The sequence below is a fragment of the Nicotiana tabacum genome, chromosome 16 (genome assembly GCF_000715075.1).
Source record: "Nicotiana tabacum cultivar K326 chromosome 16, ASM71507v2, whole genome shotgun sequence".
NCBI lineage: Eukaryota > Viridiplantae > Streptophyta > Magnoliopsida > Solanales > Solanaceae > Nicotiana > Nicotiana tabacum.
The window spans coordinates 25,363,599-25,385,830 of NC_134095.1; the positions used below are offsets into that span (position 1 = coordinate 25,363,599).

A 22,232-nucleotide genomic window follows, 5' to 3' on the forward strand; every position below is an offset into this window, starting at 1 on the left:
TCTGATGAATCTACTACTAAAATTAACTAGCCAGCAAAATAAATTCAATGCAACATTAAACATGAGTTGGAAAGCAACTGATTTCAGGTTTCATGACCCACGTAAACTGCCTATGATCACAATTTCAAACATGGTGCATTCAAATTTCAAATTCCCTACTATGACTCATTTTTATTAAAATGCTGACTCATGAACTTTGATTAAACACTAACGTGACCACATATGAGAATTGAAACTCGAGAATTAAGGATGCTGGACGAAAATGGATTTCCTAAATTAACCTTACGAATTACATATCTCATATCTACTTTTAACTTTCTGATTTCGAACCCACACACAACCACTCAAACTCAGAATTATAGATTAACTCACATCATCACTACTAAATATAAAGCTCCCATGATTCAGAAGAAGTATCACACTACTTTAACAGTCTACAGCCTAATTAATCACAGCTTGAAAATACCATTTATACAGATCTAGAAAAACCGGAAATTAACTAAACTAATAGAAACTATTCTGTTAGTCCAGCATGGAATTATTACAACGAATACTCAACTAAACTCATATGCATTTCTAAATATCTAACACACACTTAACGGTTCAAATGCACAAACTTATAATTAATAGTCCATCAGTACGGTTATTACAGTATAATGAAAGCAGTAAATCAACAATAGGCCTCCACTTCAACAACAATAGGCCTCCACTTCATTCATTTTCAACTGGATATTTACATACATCGAGTTTCAGGACATGTACCTGGTATGTAGAACAGAAAAATGGGGTAAGCAATCAGCAACAACAAACAGCAAAATACAACAGCAGAAAGCCCAACACAGTAGCTTCAACACCTCAATCCAGAAATCCCAGCAACACGGAGAAAACCAGTAAAAATGGAGAAGTAAAATAGTTCGAAAATCTCTCTTTGTTTTCTCTTTCTAGATTTGAACTCTCTCTGGTGTTTTTCCGCTCTCAATATTTCAGAAAATTTGGTTCTATCTTTTTTACTCTCTCCAAAATGAATTCTGCCCCTGTATATCCAGTGTATCCAGAGTGTATATCGAGTGTATACCGCTCTCTCCGCCTCCTTCTTTTTTCTTCTCTAATCTGATTTTCAGCTCCCTTAAATGAGCATTCAATTAGTGCATTCTTCACTACCAATTCAACTTTTCATTTCTTTAATCATCCACTTAATTGTCCACTCAATTAGTGCTTTTAGTTAATTTGATAATGCAAATACTACCCTACCACTATTAGGAGCTTCTCAATTAGTAAATTGGCCCAACCAGATTTTCCTTTTCTTATTCTCAATGGGTTTGGCTGAGTTTTGGTTTTGGGCCTGGCTAAATTGGCCCAACTAGATTTTCCTCTTCTTATTCTCTTTTCCTTTTCAATTTTCTTTTCCTTTTTCTTTTCAACAATTAAAACTAAAATCCTAATTAATTATAAAACACCAAATTAACTTAAAAATACTAATTAATTCTAACTAATAATTATCACAAATAATTAAATGCCAAATTAAAAGAAAATCACACAATTTGACTAAAATTACAAAAATATGTTATATTTTTTTTTGAATTTTCATTTTTGTAAAACATCTAATTATTAATTAATTCCAAAAAATGTAAAAATTAAATCTCAAATGAAAATGCTATATTTTTTTTATTTTTAATGCATTAACAAAATTAAACATGTACATAAATATATGCGACCAATCAGGGAAATCACACAATAATTCCTAAAAATAACACATAATTAAAGAAAAGATCTAATTTTGGGAATTCTTTTGGAGTAATTCGTATGAGGCAAAAATCGTGTGCTCACACTCATGACTTGTGACACCCCGATTTGGGCTGTGTCGGGATGGTTTCTAATGTTGTTATCATAAATCCCGCAAATTATGGATTTTATATCATGTTTTATTATTGTTTATGATAATTAACTGCTCAAAGAGGTGTTCCGTTTTGGTCTGGCTGGCCTTGTCTTCACGAGAGACGCCATCACGAACGAGTTCGAGAATTGGGTCGTGACAAAGTTTTTTTTATTATATGTTATAAATCTACTAATAATGATCATAATTATTATTTTTGTATTATTTTTGATGAGCAATTAAATTAAATTCTTCTTCCTATTTGTATTCTTATCCTTTTATATATCTACACTAAAGTTAGAGGGAAAGAATGTCATCTATTTATCAATTTTATTAATGTTATTAGGAAATGACATAAGCTTGCACCGTTGAATTGAAATAGACTCTTCCAAAAGAAGGTCCGATTGGATGGAAATTTTAATATTGAACTTTTATTCAATTTGTTCCGCAAGTAGAAGTAGTGATCTTAGCAGTTAGCGCAATGGTAAAAATAGTGGTGTAGAGGATTTTCGCCAAAGGTCTTGAAAGAATTAGCCCAAAGGAAGAAAAAGAAGAAGATCCAAAAAAGTTGCTACTATTAAACTCAATAGAATAAGAAGAATAATACCCAAATTGGATAAATAAAGGGAAAATATGCAAAATAAAACTTACCTTACTACTGAATATATATTCCCTTCGTCGATCACATTAGAAGAATTCTCTCACAGATCCTCCTTGTGAAAAATGCTGCAAAAATACAAAACAAACAAAACCTACTTAGAAGTAAATTAATAAAAATTAAAATGCAGAACCTACAATTTTTCGAATAAAAAAGGAGCACATTTTTTGGATGAAATTATGAACCGATTATTTTGAATCCATAACCATGGTTTAACAATATTGTCGCCGACGAACTTTTAGCAATTCAAAATTTTACTTCAAAATTGAACTTCCTAGTGCACGAATATAGAATCACTATGGATACCTTGAATTGAAGATGTGAAATTGCAAAAATTTTAAGCCCACGCATTGAACAAAGTTCGTAAGTAAAAAAATAGGAGGAGAATCATTTATGAAGGAGTGAGTGGGGATGAATAGTCCATAATGTGGGTATTATTTCAGGTTTTTTTTTTTAACCTTTACGGTTTCTATTTTCTTATTAGTGCGGAGTAATGTTGTCTTTGAAGTTAACTGTTGCTTGCCTTTAAAGTTTAAAAACTTTACGTGAGGAGGGGGAATGGAGGAAGTGGGAGTAGTTGGTGATTTTTATTGATGGTTTCTATTGTTTGAAAATTTAAAAATTCTAAAAAATCTTAACATTTTTTTAAATAAATTTGAAACTCCAACAGAATTGGAGAATTGTCCAAAAAAAGTACATGTGTCAATTTAATGTTATGGCACTTGCCATTATAATATTTCTTTGCCTCTTCTATTATATATAAACTAGTACTAGTATTAGGACGCGCGATGCGCGGACACAAACCATGTCAAAACTGACTTGGGTTATTCGAATTATATGGAATAAGTTTAAAATATAAACCTTTCAGATAAAAATTATATATAATCATGAGATATCAATTTAGAAGAAGGACATGAAACTATTTTTCAAATGTCATAATCGATAATCTATTTTTTTTTATTTTTTATATCTGTAACAACCTGACCCCTTGATTTTAGTACTTACATTTTTGCTATCAATATTAAAGAATACTAAACATGTTTTATTGTGATATGTGTTGTTTGAGCACATTCGATCATATTATTTTAACAAAATTCTTACTACCACTTTGTTTATCATCTAATATATAGTATTATCATGTTTTCATGTGACTCTTTATTAACTCATTACTTTATTTAATATTATTATTCGTTATTATCCTTTAATATAATATAGATAGATATCGTAATTATTTTAATCTTAAAATAAATATTTATTTTATTTAAAAATATTGCTCGGAATTCATAAATTATTTAAATTATCAATACTCTTTTTGAATATTGTATATTTACTTTATTTTATTTATAAACTATTTCTTTGTATAAATCTCCTCTCAATGGCTCTAATTTATTTTAATTATTTAAAAAAATTAATTTTTTATTTTATCTATTAGACTTGAATTATGTGGCCTTATCCACAACATGACCTTTCTTATCATAATAAACAAAAACACTTTCTCGTCTCAAATTTAAATAACTTAAATCCTTCTTTTCTTTTTCTTCTTTATGACAATTTTTTTGTTATTTTAATCTTTTCTCTATTTGTTCTTTATTTTGCATTATAATTAAGGGAAACTCCGTAACAAAATGCAAAAAAAGATATATATGATTCTGAAATTACACTTTATCTGAATTCAAGCTATGTTCTCTGTTGATCCACCATGACTTCTTTGTTAACATCAAGTTCATTAGACAATAAAAAGGCAAAAGAATTACAATGAAAACACGATAGGGCAATCTAGGTAGAATTCTAATATCTTCTCCTCTCTTAGTTAGTTACTATTTAATTTAAACCAACTGACTCATCATAACTTATATATAGCACTTCGGCGACGAATACTCTATCTACCTATTTAGGAAAATTTTCTGACGCTTCTAACAATAGACATTTGTGTTGCATCAAATTTTACCCAAGTTGTTATAGTGTAAAAAATTAACAAAACTGAAAAACTGTAATCAAATGACAACATATATTATTGAGTGTATCACAATTAACCACATGGCATCACATTGATAATAACAAAAGATCACCCGTAATCCAGTGACAATACCGACTTACCATTGAGGAGTCATTTATTTTGGTGTTATCATTTCAAATACAGTAAAAATGATCTTCTTGGTGTACGAATGATATTATTTCTTGCCATGTAGAAATTCTTTTTCCTTCCAATTAATCTTTATTAATTGCAAGTACAAAGCGTTTGCAAGTTTAAACAACATAAAACAGACTGTTTGGGCTTGACTTTTCAGATTAGAGAAGGTAGAACTAAAGAAATAGTGCATGGTTATGTACAAAAAGATTAAAGTTATTTTATAATCTTAAAAAGGAATCCATTATCCCTCACGTATAGGGGAGGGTGGGGGAGAAAGTTTGATTTCTTATTAGTCCGTGCCTCTGATTTAGGAGAAATCTATATATTACTAAAAGGAAAGGAAAAAGCGCTTTCGTTAATTCAAGTGGCAGCTTAAAAAAAAGCCACATGACATAATTAGTTACTAAATTTATTATTTAGTTAATAATTAATTATTGGTTATTTTTTTGAATTTAAATATATATAAAAAATGAAAATAATAAAAAAATAGTGATCAATACCTTATCATCAAAAAATATGGTATAATAATTCATAATCTATTCTAAATATTCCCGGGATAGAAAATCCGGAAGGGAATTATCAATTCCTTTTTTGTATTGTATTTCAAAATCGAAAGGTGCTAGCTGAGCCTGCCATCTAGCAAATATTAATTTTGAAGCATCGTGCTTAAAATCTTTGTCAAACATGTATTTAACAGATTGAGCATCAGTTTTTATCAAAAACTTTTGGTTGTATAAGTCGTCTTGAAATTTTAATACACACTTAACAATTGTTAACATTTCATGCGCCACAGTAGCGTATTTCTTCTGGGCTTCGGTCCATTTACCAGAGTGAAATCTTATTAAGTATTCCAGAAACTAAGCTATGTTCTGGTATATTAAATAATTCCATCAAGAGATGATGATAATGTGGCAGCTATTAGTATTGCAGAAATTAATAAATTGATTTCTCAAAACAATTATTTGGGTTTATATGTAAAAATTTTAGGAGAACATATTGGTTCTCTTGATAAAAAACTTGATGATTTGACTATTTTAATAAAAGAAATGGGTACTAAGAAAGGACCAACTGATATTGCCTCCACTTCAGGAAGTAAAACAGTTGATCAAAACATTCTTACTCATATTCAAAGACCTCCTGAGATCCAGGATTTTAAATTTAAATCTCTTGATGACTTAGCTCAGCTTTTAGATAAAAAGCTTTCTGGTTTAAATATTAGACCTATTGATATATCAAAAAACTTTGCTGATAAAATGGAGACCGTTTCTGATTATAAAACTGAGACTTGGTCAGAGTTTAATAAACTCAAAGGGATTGTTAAACAAAATCATAGGTATGCTGATAAACCAAGAATGCAGACCTATTATTATCCCCGTCCTACTCCTCAAGATGTGTTGATTGAGGAACGAGATTGGAATCAGACTAATACGTCTTATAACGGTTCCGAAATTTATGAATGGAATCTTGATGGTCTAACTGATAGACAATTAACCATTCTCGTACACAGAATGCTCATGTATTCGACTATCTGTAAAAGTGTTAAAAATACAGATAGAACCATTTGCAAAATGATTATTGCAGGATTTACTGGCCAACTTCGTGGCTGGTGGGATAATCATTTATCTGTAGAAGAAAAGGCGTTCGTTATAAATGCTACGGCAACCGACGAAGGGGAGGCGTTCGTTATAAATGCTACGGCAACCGACGAAGGGGTTGATAACATAGGTATGGCTCTAGTAGTGGGTAGAGAAGATGCAGTTTATACTCTTATCCTTACAATTTTAGAGCATTTCAACGGTAGATTTACCTCAAACCATCAGACCGTCAGAACTTTACTTAATGGACTTAGATGTAAGACCCTTAGTGAGTTTAGATGGTATAAAGATACTTTTATGAGTAGAGTTATGGAACTACCCGAGAATAGATATGAGCACTGGAAAGCCAAGTTTATAGACGACCTCCCTTCCTTATTTGCTGAAAGAGTAAGGAATGTGTTAAAAGGTAGTTGCGGAGAGATTCTGTATAATAATTATACATATGGTAAGCTTATAGGTGTTTGTACAGAAGAAGGTCTTAAATTATGTAATGAGCTAAGACTTTCTAGACAGCTTAAGATAGATAAGCTTAAAGAAAGGTCCCAAGTAGGTGACTTTTGTACCCAGTTTGGTTTACCCGGAACTTCCACTCAAAATAGGAAGAAGAAAACCAAATATCATAGGTACCCTAACCCGGATAGCCCGTATAAGAAAAAGAGGTCTAGATATAGGCCTAAGGAAGAACGTAATACTAGAAAAGCGAACAGGAAATCTACTCGATTTGCGAAGAATAGATCCAAACGTGATCTCGCTGATATTAAGTGTTATAAGTGTGGAAAGTTTGGTCATATTTCTCCAAACTGCAAGCTTCAAAAGCTAAAAACCTTAGAACTCGATGATGAGTTACACGATAAGGTTTATGGCTTGTTATACACTTCGGGATCAGAATCTGACTATTACTCAGAGACTGAATCTGAAGCTGAAGTTGAGTTAATTGATTTTTCTGATAATAATAAAAATGTAGATATTTCTTGCACTACATGCAAAAATGATATTTGTGCTTGTGATAGTGATGAATTTTATAAATTGAAATCACAATTTGATGGTCTTAATATAAAAACTATTACATCTGACAATGTAATAGAACTTTTAAAAGAAGTTACTGATGAAAAACTTCGTGAAAAAATTATTACTTTAGCTGCTAGTTCAAGTTCTAGTAGTTCAAGATCTGTTGAAAAATACAAAAACGAATTTGAACACTTTGCACCATATTCTTTATCTGAAATAAATAGAAGACTTCAAAAGTCCACTACTCCTAGTCGAGATACTTCTTTTGATGATTTAAAAGAAGAAATAGAAAATTTGAAAAGAGATATTAAGTCTCTTAAGCAAAATCAAATGATTTGTGATCACCGTATTACTCAAATTGAGACAAATAATTCTCTACCTGAATCTTCGACTAAAGGATTTTCTGATTTTTCTAATGATAAAGGAAAAGAAATTTCTGATGAAAAATCTGATTTATTTTTAGGTATGATGCAAATTATTACTGCACACAAATGGTATATTAAATGTACTATTTTGATTGATAATAATTTTTCTATAACGGATATAGCTATGATTGATAGTGGTGCAGATGTAAGCTGCATTCAGGAAGGATTGATTCCTACTAGATATTTTCAAAAGACTACTCATTTGGTGAAATCCGCTTCTGGTCATGCTTTAGATATAGAGTACAAATTGCCTAATACTCATATTTGCCAGAATAAAGTCTGTATTCCACATTTCTTCTTTTTGGTAAAAAACCAGTTATACCCTCCAATCATACTTGGAACACCTTTTATTAATGCTATTTATCCGTTTAATAATATAGATGAACATGGTTTTTCTGCTAATTATCAAGATAAAAAGATAAGCTATTCCTTTGTTACAGATCCCGTAACTAGAGATATTAATGCCTTGATTAATATGAAACAAAGGCATGTTGATTCATTACAATTAGAAATTCTTAGTATGAATATATTCGATACTATACAATCTGCAAAAGTTCAGCAGAAGATTAAATTGATTGCTGAAAAAATGGCCGTTGATGTTTGCGCCGATCACCCTAGTGCCTTTTGGAACAGGAAAAGGCATATTGTAACTCTTCCATACGAAGAAACCTTCTCTGAGGATGATATTCCTACTAAATCTCGACCTTGCCAGATGAATGCTGAGCTAGTTGAATTCTGCAAAAACGAGATTGATAGTTTGTTACAAAAGGGTTTGATAAAACCCTCAAAATCTCCTTGGTCATGTTCTGCCTTTTATGTTAATAATGCGGCAGAAAAGGAACGAGGTATTCCTCGCTTAGTTATAAATTATAAACCATTAAATAAACATCTAAAATGGATTAGGTATCCTATCCCAAATAAAAGGGACTTGCTATCTAGGTTATATGACGCCAATATATTTTCAAAATTTGATTTAAAATCTGGTTATTGGCAAATTCAAATATTTAAAGAGCATACTTATAGAACTGCTTTCAATGTTCCATTTGGACAATATGAATGGAATGTTATGCCATTTGGTTTAAAAAATGCCCCTTCTGAATTTCAAAAAATTATGAATGATATTTTTAACCCATATTTGAATTTTATCATCGTTTATATTGACGACATATTAGTATTTTCCAAAACTTTGGAGATGCATATCAAGCATCTTGATATTTTCAAGAAAATTGTTATACAAAACGGTTTAGTAATTTCTAAATCTAAGATGAGTCTATTCCAAATAAATGTTCGTTTTCTAGGTCATAATATTTGCCAGGGAAAAATTACCCCAATACAAAGATCTATTGATTTTGCCTCAAAATTTCCTGATGTTATCACTGACAGGACTCAATTACAAAGATTTTTGGGAAGTCTGAATTATATATCCCCTTTTTATAAAAGTTTGTCACGAGATCTAGCCCCTCTATACGATCGGCTGAAGAAAGATCATAAACACCCTTGGACTAACCAACATACTGAGTTAGTCAAAAGTATTAAAGGGCGTGTTAAATCTTTACCTTGTTTAACCCTTGCCAATCCTACTTGGCAAAAGATTATCGAGACAGATGCGTCTAATGTTGGATATGGAGGGATTTTGAAACAAGTAAATCCCAATAATAAGAGTGAATTCTTAATAAGATTTCACTCTGGTAAATGGACCGAAGCCCAGAAGAAATACGCTACTGTGGCGCATGAAATGTTAACAATTGTTAAGTGTGTATTAAAATTTCAAGACGACTTATACAACCAAAAGTTTTTGATAAAAACTGATGCTCAATCTGTTAAATACATGTTTGACAAAGATTTTAAGCACGATGCTTCAAAATTAATATTTGCTAGATGGCAGGCTCAGCTAGCACCTTTCGATTTTGAAATACAATACAAAAAAGGAATTGATAATTCCCTTCCGGATTTTCTATCCCGGGAATATTTAGAATAAATTATGAATTATTATACCATGTTTTTTGATGATAAGGTACTGATCACTATTCTTAAAGTGATTAAATTAAATAGAGACTTACAAGAAGTTATACTTGATATTATTATGGCTGACATTATTAAAACAAGGGAAGAAGAACACTCTAATTTTCAAGAAGTTATTGATATTCTTCAGTTAATTGAAAATGTGTGTCCCTTCGGTCAAGATGATATCAGCACTAGAATTATGCTATCCTTTTTAATTAATAATGATTTGCAATCACTTTTTTAATAATGATTTGCAATTTCCGCAGAATGGACCCTTCATGGGTCACCAGGGGTAGAGGTAGGGGAAGATCTTCCCCTAGTAGGACTTATTCTCAGGGATCGTCATACGGATCCTCATCAAACTCTCCAGTAATACAAAGAGGAAAAAAGAGTTTGATAAACTCAAAGGTGCCGCATACAGGAGAGTCCTCAGGACATTCTATACATCTGGAAGATATTCCAGAAGATAGTCCGTTATATGGACATCTGCAGGCTTATTTAGCATCCAAAAAGCAAAGTGATACTTTTGCTTCAATAGCTAAAGAGGAAGATAATGACGATATCAAGTCATATGAAAAGTTACCAAAGAGAGAAATGATATTTCTCCTTGAAAACTCTGAGATTCAGAGAAAAGAAGAACCGTGGAAAATATTTCAGAGATATCTGATTAATGGATTATACTATCCGGGTGAATCATATAAAACCCGCACCTATTATGAAACTATCCTGATCAGTACAGGTAGTGCAGAATTCCAGCACTTTTCGGGTTATAACACGAATGAAAATGTTTATAACTTTTCAAAAGTCATTATCAAACAGATTATATCTGTTGAAGAATGGGGTATTTCAACAATGAAAGAAAGGCAGATAAGCCTTAATAAATCACCTATGAATTTTTATCAAACAGATTATATCTGTTGAAGAATGGGGTATTTCAACAATGAAAGAAAGGCAGATAAGCCTTAATAAATCACCTATGAATTTCACTTATTGGGATTATATTCAAGCATTTGATAGGGTGCTTTATTATAACAATGAGAGACATAAGCATACTTGGTTTATCAAAGTATGCGCAAAGGTATTTACAGGACCTATCCCTAACTGGTTTTTAAACTGGTGGTCATACCACGGTCCTACTACCAAGATTTTGCCCGAACCATTTCTAAAGTTATACAAAGAATGGACAAAAGCTTCGCCGTTCTTAACAGATTTATATCACGCAGATCATATCTGCTATCTAGAAAAAATTGATCAGATTTACTTCTTTATTGAATTTTCTATCCCCTGGATCCATAAATGGACAATTCCTAAAGTTTCTATAAAAACCATTTATGATTATGGTTGGTTTGATAAACTTTCTTCTAAACAATTGATAAAAACGACTGAACAGTCTTTAGCATTAAATTCGTCTGAACAAACTATTCGTTTGTTAAACAAGCATGATATAGATTTATATAAACATCATTACCATTATGTGCATATTGGTATGGTTCAAATTGCTTTTAAACCTTTAACCCTTAAAGGGTTACCAGAGACCTTCTTAGCAGCTCTTAGAGATGCTAGAAATCTGAATTTCAGACAGTCTCTAATGGGTTCGATAGAATCTACAGTGGCCTATGGTCCAGTATATTTTAATACTCAACCCAATTTGCAACTATCTCTTTCTGATGTTAATATTCTTGATGCTTTAACTTTAAATGTGAAAACGCATGGTTATAATTATGCGCCTGGTTCTGAACTTATATGTCTGTCCTATAGGATTTATTTCAAATTATTATCTACTTTAAGGATTTGTATTCAATTTGATGATAAGTCTACTATTTATAATAGACATTCTTTTTCTAATAACAGACTTCTACCTGCTATGCAACATATTTCCCCTGTTGAACCAGTTTACGGTCCAGCTCGCAATCGTGCGACTTCTTTACACACTATTGCTAGCGATAAGCCTGATTCCAAGGTTAAGAGGGTTGAAAGGGTTAAGATTAACCCTCAAACAAATATTGTTCAAGATAATGACAATATTTCAGATAAGGATATTCCTTCTCTATCCGAGATGGATTTCGACCCCAATAATATTTAATGATTCCACACCAAATTGATTTTAGCCCAGGTTCTAGGGCCCGTATTTATATTCAAAAAGAATTTTTTAGTGAAAAATGGAACCAGTTTAAAACATGGTTTTTTGATACTTATAGTAAAGAGGATTTGAATAATATATCTCAAGAATTTTATGAAACTTGTGCCTTACATAATCAAATTATGTATTTTGTTCCTTGGTTTATAACGAACGCCAGGATCTAGGTAGGCGGGCGGTAGTCCGCACGGCCATCCAGATCTAGCTGCTTTAGTACACTTTAAAGGTTGGCGGTAGTCCGCACGACCAATAAGGATTCGAAATATACGGAAATTCTATTATAGTTTAATGACTGTATGGAAGGATCTATATCCTTTTACCCAAGCAAGGGGCCTGTCTAAGCCCGATACATACTCTTATTGAGCCCATGTGTCTAGCAGTTCTAACTGTGAAAGAGGTAGCCCTTTCGACAACTTCAGCGGGCTTTAATGTCACAGCTGGCTAGACGTAGCCACTAAGGCAAAGCCAATAAGAGTAGTACCAGAGCCGACTGTACCACCATCTTGGAACCAAATCAAGAAACTATATTACAATTTCTTTATATTTTGAAAGAGTCTGGATTCTTCATGGTTAATATGCAAGAGAAATTAGTGCTTCAACATAGATATGAATCCGTTTAGCCGGACATAGTCACGGCTAGGGAGAGATACTAAAAATACTTAAAAGAAGAATAAATATGTACCTTGTAGGCCGAGAAGCAAGGCCCTGAAGATGAACTTCAAAACTTTTATTAATTCTTGAACTCGATTTACAAACTAAGCTATGAACTAAGTGTTTACAAAGGGGGTTGGTTGAGAGAGAGAGAGGAGAGAGAAAGTAGAGAGAGAGGGGGGTTCCAGCCTTCTTGTTCTTCAAATGAAGAAGCATTCTTAAATAACAAGAAAAAAGAATCTTGAATAGTAAAATGGGTCCCATATCTGGGTCCCTACACAGTGTTTTTACTGTAGATAAACAGTGTTTCTACTGTTGATGAACAGTGTATCTACTGTTTAAGTGGGTCCTGGCGGCTGATAAGCTGTCAAGTCTTCTTTTTATCCATATTTTGCATCTGTTGGAGGAATTCTTCCACCTTGTCGATTTCTCTGTCAGATAATATCATTTCTGGCTGTATAGGTTGAGTATCTTCTACGAGGTCATCACCACTCGTCTCACTTCTCATTGAAGTGTCTGATTTTTCACACTGATCTAGGGATTGGAGCAGATTTCTTTTCAATCCTTCTAAGTATTGATTTATCAAATCCATTTTATCTCCATCTTGGATTGATATTCTCCGAGCAATATGTTTAACAGTGCTTTCTTCTACTATCCTTTTTTGAGGGGCTGTCACATATAAATGAATTTGTGTTTTTATAGAATCTAATAATTCTTGGCCGTATAACGTCTTTGTTTTGGGATCAGCTTTCATCAATTTGTCCCAAAAATTGTTGTAGAATACCCTATATAAACAAGGGATTTGTTCTTCCGTATAACCCATTTCCGGGGTCCATTTATGGATCCAGGGGATAGAAAATTCAATAAAGAAGTAAATCTGATCAATTTTTTCTAGATAGCAGATATGATCTGCGTGATATAAATCTGTTAAGAACGGCGAAGCTTTTGTCCATTCTTTGTATAACTTTAGAAATGGTTCGGGCAAAATCTTGGTAGTAGGACCGTGGTATGACCACCAGTTTAAAAACCAGTTAGGGATAGGTCCTGTAAATACCTTTGCGCATACTTTGATAAACCAAGTATGCTTATGTCTCTCATTGTTATAATAAAGCACCCTATCAAATGCTTGAATATAATCCCAATAAGTGAAATTCATAGGTGATTTATTAAGGCTTATCTGCCTTTCTTTCATTGTTGAAATACCCCATTCTTCAACAGATATAATCTGTTTGATAATGACTTTTGAAAAGTTATAAACATTTTCATTCGTGTTATAACCCGAAAAGTGCTGGAATTCTGCACTACCTGTACTGATCAGGATAGTTTCATAATAGGTGCGGGTTTTATATGATTCACCCGGATAGTATAATCCATTAATCAGATATCTCTGAAATATTTTCCACGGTTCTTCTTTTCTCTGAATCTCAGAGTTTTCAAGGAGAAATATCATTTCTCTCTTTGGTAACTTTTCATATGACTTGATATCGTCATTATCTTCCTCTTTAGCAATTGAAGCAAAAGTATCACTTTGCTTTTTGGATGCTAAATAAGCCTGCAGATGTCCATATAACGGACTATCTTCTGGAATATCTTCCAGATGTATAGAATGTCCTGAGGACTCTCCTGTATGCGGCACCTTTGAGTTTATCAAACTCTTTTTTCCTCTTTGTATTACTGGAGAGTTTGATGAGGATCCGTATGACGATCCCTGAGAATAAGTCCTACTAGGGGAAGATCTTCCCCTACCTCTGCCCCTGGTGACCCATGAAGGGTCCATTCTGCGGAAATTGCAAATCATTATTAAAAAAGTGATTGCAAATAATTATTAATTAAAAAGGATAGCATAATTCTAGTGCTGATATCATCTTGACCGAAGGGACACACATTTTCAATTAACTGAAGAATATCAATAACTTCTTGAAAATTAGAGTGTTCTTCTTCCCTTGTTTTAATAATGTCAGCCATAATAATATCAAGTATAACTTCTTGTAAGTCTCTATTTAATTTAATCACTTTAAGAATAGTGATCAGTACCTTATCATCAAAAAACATGGTATAATAATTCATAATTTATTCTAAATATTCCCGGGATAGAAAATCCGGAAGGGAATTATCAATTCCTTTTTTGTATTGTATTTCAAAATCGAAAGGTGCTAGCTGAGCCTGCCATCTAGCAAATATTAATTTTGAAGCATCGTGCTTAAAATCTTTGTCAAACATGTATTTAACAGATTGAGCATCAGTTTTTATCAAAAACTTTTGGTTGTATAAGTCGTCTTGAAATTTTAATACACACTTAACAATTGTTAACATTTCATGCGCCACAGTAGCGTATTTCTTCTGGGCTTCGGTCCATTTACCAGAGTGAAATCTTATTAAGTATTCACTCTTATTATTGAGATTTACTTGTTTCAAAATCCCTCCATATCCAACATTAGACGCATCTGTCTCGATAATCTTTTGCCAAGTAGGATTGGCAAGGGTTAAACAAGGTAAAGATTTAACACGCCCTTTAATACTTTTGACTAACTCAGTATGTTGGTTAGTCCAAGGGTGTTTATGATCTTTCTTCAGCCGATCGTATAGAGGGGCTAGATCTCGTGACAAACTTTTATAAAAAGGGGATATATAATTCAGACTTCCCAAAAATCTTTGTAATTGAGTCCTGTCAGTGATAACATCAGGAAATTTTGAGGCAAAATCAATAGATCTTTGTATTGGGGTAATTTTTCCCTGGCAAATATTATGACCTAGAAAACGAACATTTGTTTGGAATAGACTCATCTTAGATTTAGAAATTACTAAACCGTTTTGTATAACAATTTTCTTGAAAATATCAAGATGCTTGATATGCATCTCCAAAGTTTTGGAAAATACTAATATGTCGTCAATATAAACGATGATAAAATTCAAATATGGGTTAAAAATATCATTCATAATTTTTTGAAATTCAGAAGGGGCATTTTTTAAACCAAATGGCATAACATTCCATTCATATTGTCCAAATGGAACATTGAAAGCAGTTCTATAAGTATGCTCTTTAAATATTTGAATTTGCCAATAACCAGATTTTAAATCAAATTTTGAAAATATATTGGCGTCATATAACCTAGATAGCAAGTCCCTTTTATTAGGGATAGGATACCTAATCCATTTTAGATGTTTATTTAATGGTTTATAATTTATAACTAAGCGAGGAATACCTCGTTCCTTTTCTGCCGCATTATTAACATAAAAGGCAGAACATGACCAAGGAGATTTTGAGGGTTTTATCAAACCCTTTTGTAACAAACTATCAATCTCGTTTTTGCAGAATTCAACTAGCTCAGCATTCATCTGGCAAGGTCGAGATTTAGTAGGAATATCATCCTCAGAGAAGGTTTCTTCGTATGGAAGAGTTACAATATGCCTTTTCCTGTTCCAAAAGGCACTAGGGTGATCGGCGCAAACATCAACGGCCATTTTTTCAGCAATCAATTTAATCTTCTGCTGAACTTTTGCAGATTGTATAGTATCGAATATATTCATACTAAGAATTTCTAATTGTAATGAATCAACATGCCTTTGTTTCATATTAATCAAGGCATTAATATCTCTAGTTACGGGATCTGTAACAAAGGAATAGCTTATCTTTTTATCTTGATAATTAGCAGAAAAACCATGTTCATCTATATTATTAAACGGATAAATAGCATTAATAAAAGGTGTTCCAAGTATGATTGGAGGGTATAACTGGTTTTTTACCAAAAAGAAGAAATGTGGAATACAGACTTTATTCTGGCAAATATGAGTATTAGGCAATTTGTACTCTATATCTAAAGCATGACCAGAAGCGGATTTCACCAAATGAGTAGTCTTTTGAAAATATCTAGTAGGAATCAATCCTTCCTGAATGCAGCTTACATCTGCACCACTATCAATCATAGCTATATCCGTTATAGAAAAATTATTATCAATCAAAATAGTACATTTAATATACCATTTGTGTGCAGTAATAATTTGCATCATACCTAAAAATAAATCAGATTTTTCATCAGAAATTTCTTTTCCTTTATCATTAGAAAAATCAGAAAATCCTTTAGTCGAAGATTCAGGTAGAGAATTATTTGTCTCAATTTGAGTAATACGGTGATCACAAATCATTTGATTTTGCTTAAGAGACTTAATATCTCTTTTCAAATTTTCTATTTCTTCTTTTAAATCATCAAAAGAAGTATCTCGACTAGGAGTAGTGGACTTTTGAAGTCTTCTATTTATTTCAGATAAAGAATATGGTGCAAAGTGTTCAAATTCGTTTTTGTATTTTTCAACAGATCTTGAACTACTAGAACTTGAACTAGCAGCTAAAGTAATAATTTTTTCACGAAGTTTTTCATCAGTAACTTCTTTTAAAAGTTCTATTACATTGTCAGATGTAATAGTTTTTATATTAAGACCATCAAATTGTGATTTCAATTTATAAAATTCATCACTATCACAAGCACAAATATCATTTTTGCATGTAGTGCAAGAAATATCTACATTTTTTTTATCAGAAAAATCAATTAACTCAACTTCAGCTTCAGATTCAGTCTCTGAGTAATAGTCAGATTCTGATCCCGAAGTGTATAACAAGCCATAAACCTTATCGTGTAACTCATCATCGAGTTCTAAGGTTTTTAGCTTTTGCAGCTTGCAGTTTGGAGAAATATGACCAAACTTTCCACACTTATAACACTTAATATCAGCGAGATCACGTTTGGATCTATTCTTCGCAAATCGAGTAGATTTCCTGTTCGCTTTTCTAGTATCACGTTCTTCCTTAGGCCTATATCTAGACCTCTTTTTCTTATACGGGCTATCCGGGTTAGGGTACCTATTATATTTGGTTTTCTTCTTCCTATTTTGAGTGGAAGTTCCGGGTAAACCAAACTGGGTACAAAAGTCACCTACTTGGGACCTTTCTTTAAGCTTATCTATCTTAAGCTGTCTAGAAAGTCTTAGCTCATTACATAATTTAAGACCTTCTTCTGTACAAACACCTATAAGCTTACCATATGTATAATTATTATACAGAATCTCTCCGCAACTACCTTTTAACACATTCCTTACTCTTTCAGCAAATAAGGAAGGGAGGCCGTCTATAAACTTGGCTTTCCAGTGTTCATATCTATTCTCGGGTAGTTCCATAACTCTACTCATAAAAGTATCTTTATACCATCTAAACTCACTAAGGGTCTTACATCTAAGTCCATTAAGTAAAGTTCTGACGGTCTGATGGTTTGAGGTAAATCTACCGTTGAAATGCTCTAAAATTGTAAGGATAAGAGTATAAACTGCATCTTCTCTACCCACTACTAGAGCCATACCTATGTTATCAACCCCTTCGTCGGTTGCCGTAGCATTTATAACGAACGCCTTTTCTTCTACAGATAAATGATTATCCCACCAGCCACGAAGTTGGCCAGTAAATCCTGCAATAATCATTTTGCAAATGGTTCTATCTGTATTTTTAACACTTTTACAGATAGTCGAATACATGAGCATTCTGTGTACGAGAATGGTTAATTGTCTATCAGTTAGACCATCAAGATTCCATTCATAAATTTCGGAACCGTTATAAGACGTATTAGTCTGATTCCAATCTCGTTCCTCAATCAACACATCTTGAGGAGTAGGACGGGGATAATAATAGGTTTGCATTCTTGGTTTATCAGCATACCTATGATTTTGTTTAACAATCCCTTTCAGTTTATTAAACTCTGACCAAGTCTCAGTTTTATAATCAGAAACGGTCTCCATTTTATCAGCAAAGTTTTTTGATATATCAATAGGTCTAATATTTAAACCAGAAAGCTTTTTATCTAAAAGCTGAGCTAAGTCATCAAGAGATTTAAATTTAAAATCCTGGATCTCAGGAGGTCTTTGAATATGAGTAAGAATGTTTTGATCAACTGTTTTACTTCCTGAAGTGGAGGCAATATCAGTTGGTCCTTTCTTAGTACCCATTTCTTTTATTAAAATAGTCAAATCATCAAGTTTTTTATCAAGAGAACCAATATGTTCTCCTAAAATTTTTACATATAAACCCAAATAATTGTTTTGAGAAATCAATTTATTAATTTCTGCAATACTAATAGCTGCCACATTATCATCAATAAATTTTTGAAAGGCAGTGAAAGTAATACCAGTATTATTAGGTAAAATAAAGGGAGCCTGAGGCGGATAAATTGCTTTAGTAATATTACCACTCCCGTCTTTATAAGATCTTTCTAATACCTTTATATAAAGAGGTAAATACGTTGTTATAAACCAAGGAACAAAATACATAATTTGATTATGTAAGGCACAAGTTTCATAAAATTCTTGAGATATATTATTCAAATCCTCTTTACTATAAGTATCAAAAAACCATGTTTTAAACTGGTTCCATTTTTCACTAAAAAATTCTTTTTGAATATAAATACGGGCCCTAGAACCTGGGCTAAAATCAATTTGGTGTGGAATCATTAAATATTATTGGGGTCGAAATCCATCTCGGATAGAGAAGGAATATCCTTATCTGAAATATTGTCATTATCTTGAACAACATTTGTTTGAGGGTTAATCTTAACCCTTTCAACCCTCTTAACCTTGGAATCAGGCTTATCGCTAGCAATAGTGTGTAAAGAAGCCGCACGATTGCGAGCTGGACCGTAAACTGGTTCAACAGGGGAAATATGTTGCATAGCAGGTAGAAGTCTGTTATTAGAAAAAGAATGTCTATTATAAATAGTAGACTTATCATCAAATTGAATACAAATCCTACCATCCGGATTTTGAGTGACATGCGAAAATTCAGTATTTGACAAGTCGTTAGTAATCTGACTTGGGGATATAACAGAATTTAAAGTCCATGTAGTCGGAAAATTAATTTCCTCCCATCTGATAGGTCTCCTAGTGGTGACCTTGGACTTTGCAAAATTGGTTTCGACCAGTATGGTCTGATCCGAAGTATCGTATAACTTACATTTAGGATTTAAAGTAGATAATAATTTGAAATAAATCCTATAGAACAGACATATAAGTTCAGAACCAGGCGCATAATTATAACCATGCGTTTTCACATTTAAAGTTAAAGCATCAAGAATATTAACATCAGAAAGAGATAGTTGCAAATTGGGTTGAGTATTAAAATATACTGGACCATAGGCCACTGTAGATTCTATCGAACCCATTAGAGACTGTCTGAAATTCAGATTTCTAGCATCTCTACGAGCTGCTAAGAAGGTCTCTGGTAACCCTTTAAGGGTTAAAGGTTTAAAAGCAATTTGAACCATACCAATATGCACATAATGGTAATGATGTTTATATAAATCTATATCATGCTTGTTTAACAAACGAATAGTTTGTTCAGACGAATTTAATGCTAAAGACTGTTCAGTCGTTTTTATCAATTGTTTAGAAGAAAGTTTATCAAACCAACCATAATCATAAATGGTTTTTATAGAAACTTTAGGAATTGTCCATTTATTTAATAAATCAAGGTTTTGAGGTATATCTACCTCTTCAAGTCTAGTACTTTTAGTACTTGTTTCTCCCAGATCCATTCCAAAGCTTCATATCTATGTTGAATCTTTCATATCTATTACACAATTACCATGAAAATTTCCTAGGCTCAAGACGAAATTTTATAGACTGCAGATGTCCATATAACGGACAATTACCATGAAATCTTATTTAATCTTATAAAGGGTTAAGATTAACCCTCAAACAAATATTGTTCAAGATAATGACAATATTTCAGATAAGGATATTCCTTCTCTATCCGAGATGGATTTCGACCCCAATAATATTTAATGATTCCACACCAAATTGATTTTAGCCCAGGTTCTAGGGCCCGTATTTATATTCAAAAAGAATTTTTTAGTGAAAAATGGAACCAGTTTAAAACATGGTTTTTTGATACTTATAGTAAAGAGGATTTGAATAATATATCTCAAGAATTTTATGAAACTTGTGCCTTACATAATCAAATTATGTATTTTGTTCCTTGGTTTATAACAACGTATTTACCTCTTTATATAAAGGTATTAGAAAGATCTTATAAAGACGGGAGTGGTAATATTACTAAAGCAATTTATCCGCCTCAGGCTCTCTTTATTTTACCTAATAATACTGGTATTACTTTCACTGCCTTTCAAAAATTTATTGATGATAATGTGGCAGCTATTAGTATTGCAGAAATTAATAAATTGATTTCTCAAAACAATTATTTGGGTTTATATGTAAAAATTTTAGGAGAACATATTGGTTCTCTTGATAAAAAACTTGATGATTTGACTATTTTAATAAAAGAAATGGGTACTAAGAAAGGACCAACTGATATTGCCTCCACTTCAGGAAGTAAAACAGTTGATCAAAACATTCTTACTCATATTCAAAGACCTCCTGAGATCCAGGATTTTAAATTTAAATCTCTTGATGACTTAGCTCAGCTTTTAGATAAAAAGCTTTCTGGTTTAAATATTAGACCTATTGATATATCAAAAAACTTTGCTGATAAAATGGAGACCGTTTCTGATTATAAAACTGAGACTTGGTCAGAGTTTAATAAACTGAAAGGGATTGTTAAACAAAATCATAGGTATGCTGATAAACCAAGAATGCAAACCTATTATTATCCCCGTCCTACTCCTCAAGATGTGTTGATTGAGGAACGAGATTGGAATCAGACTAATACGTCTTATAACGGTTCCGAAATTTATGAATGGAATCTTGATGGTCTAACTGATAGACAATTAACCATTCTCGTACACAGAATGCTCATGTATTCGACTATCTGTAAAAGTGTTAAAAATACAGATAGAACCATTTGCAAAATGATTATTGCAGGATTTACTGGCCAACTTCGTGGCTGGTGGGATAATCATTTATCTGTAGAAGAAAAGGCGTTCGTTATAAATGCTACGGCAACCGACGAAGGGGTTGATAACATAGGTATGGCTCTAGTAGTGGGTAGAGAAGATGCAGTTTATACTCTTATCCTTACAATTTTAGAGCATTTCAACGGTAGATTTACCTCAAACCATCAGACCGTCAGAACTTTACTTAATGGACTTAGATGTAAGACCCTTAGTGAGTTTAGATGGTATAAAGATACTTTTATGAGTAGAGTTATGGAACTACCCGAGAATAGATATGAGCACTGGAAAGCCAAGTTTATAGACGGCCTCCCTTCCTTATTTGCTGAAAGAGTAAGGAATGTGTTAAAAGGTAGTTGCGGAGAGATTCTGTATAATAATTATACATATGGTAAGCTTATAGGTGTTTGTACAGAAGAAGGTCTTAAATTATGTAATGAGCTAAGACTTTCTAGACAGCTTAAGATAGATAAGCTTAAAGAAAGGTCCCAAGTAGGTGACTTTTGTACCCAGTTTGGTTTACCCGGAACTTCCACTCAAAATAGGAAGAAGAAAACCAAATATCATAGGTACCCTAACCCGGATAGCCCGTATAAGAAAAAGAGGTCTAGATATAGGCCTAAGGAAGAACGTGATACTAGAAAAGCGAACAGGAAATCTACTCGATTTGCGAAGAATAGATCCAAACGTGATCTCGCTGATATTAAGTGTTATAAGTGTGGAAAGTTTGGTCATATTTCTCCAAACTGCAAGCTTCAAAAGCTAAAAACCTTAGAACTCGATGATGAGTTACACGATAAGGTTTATGGCTTGTTATACACTTCGGGATCAGAATCTGACTATTACTCAGAGACTGAATCTGAAGCTG

The 22,232-nt window shown here is 32.5% G+C and overlaps 1 long non-coding RNA gene across 1 annotated transcript; it reads right to left on the minus strand.

The window, feature by feature from the left end:
* Window positions 1-356: 356 nt before the first annotated feature.
* On the minus strand, window positions 357-2,993 carry LOC107793102 (uncharacterized). The gene is made up of 3 exons (XR_001649640.2): window positions 2,838-2,993; window positions 2,525-2,599; window positions 357-762 (listed from the first exon to the last, which is right to left on the minus strand). It is a non-coding gene; the product is annotated as an uncharacterized LOC107793102 (long non-coding RNA).
* Between the last annotated feature and the right edge of the window lie 19,239 nt (window positions 2,994-22,232).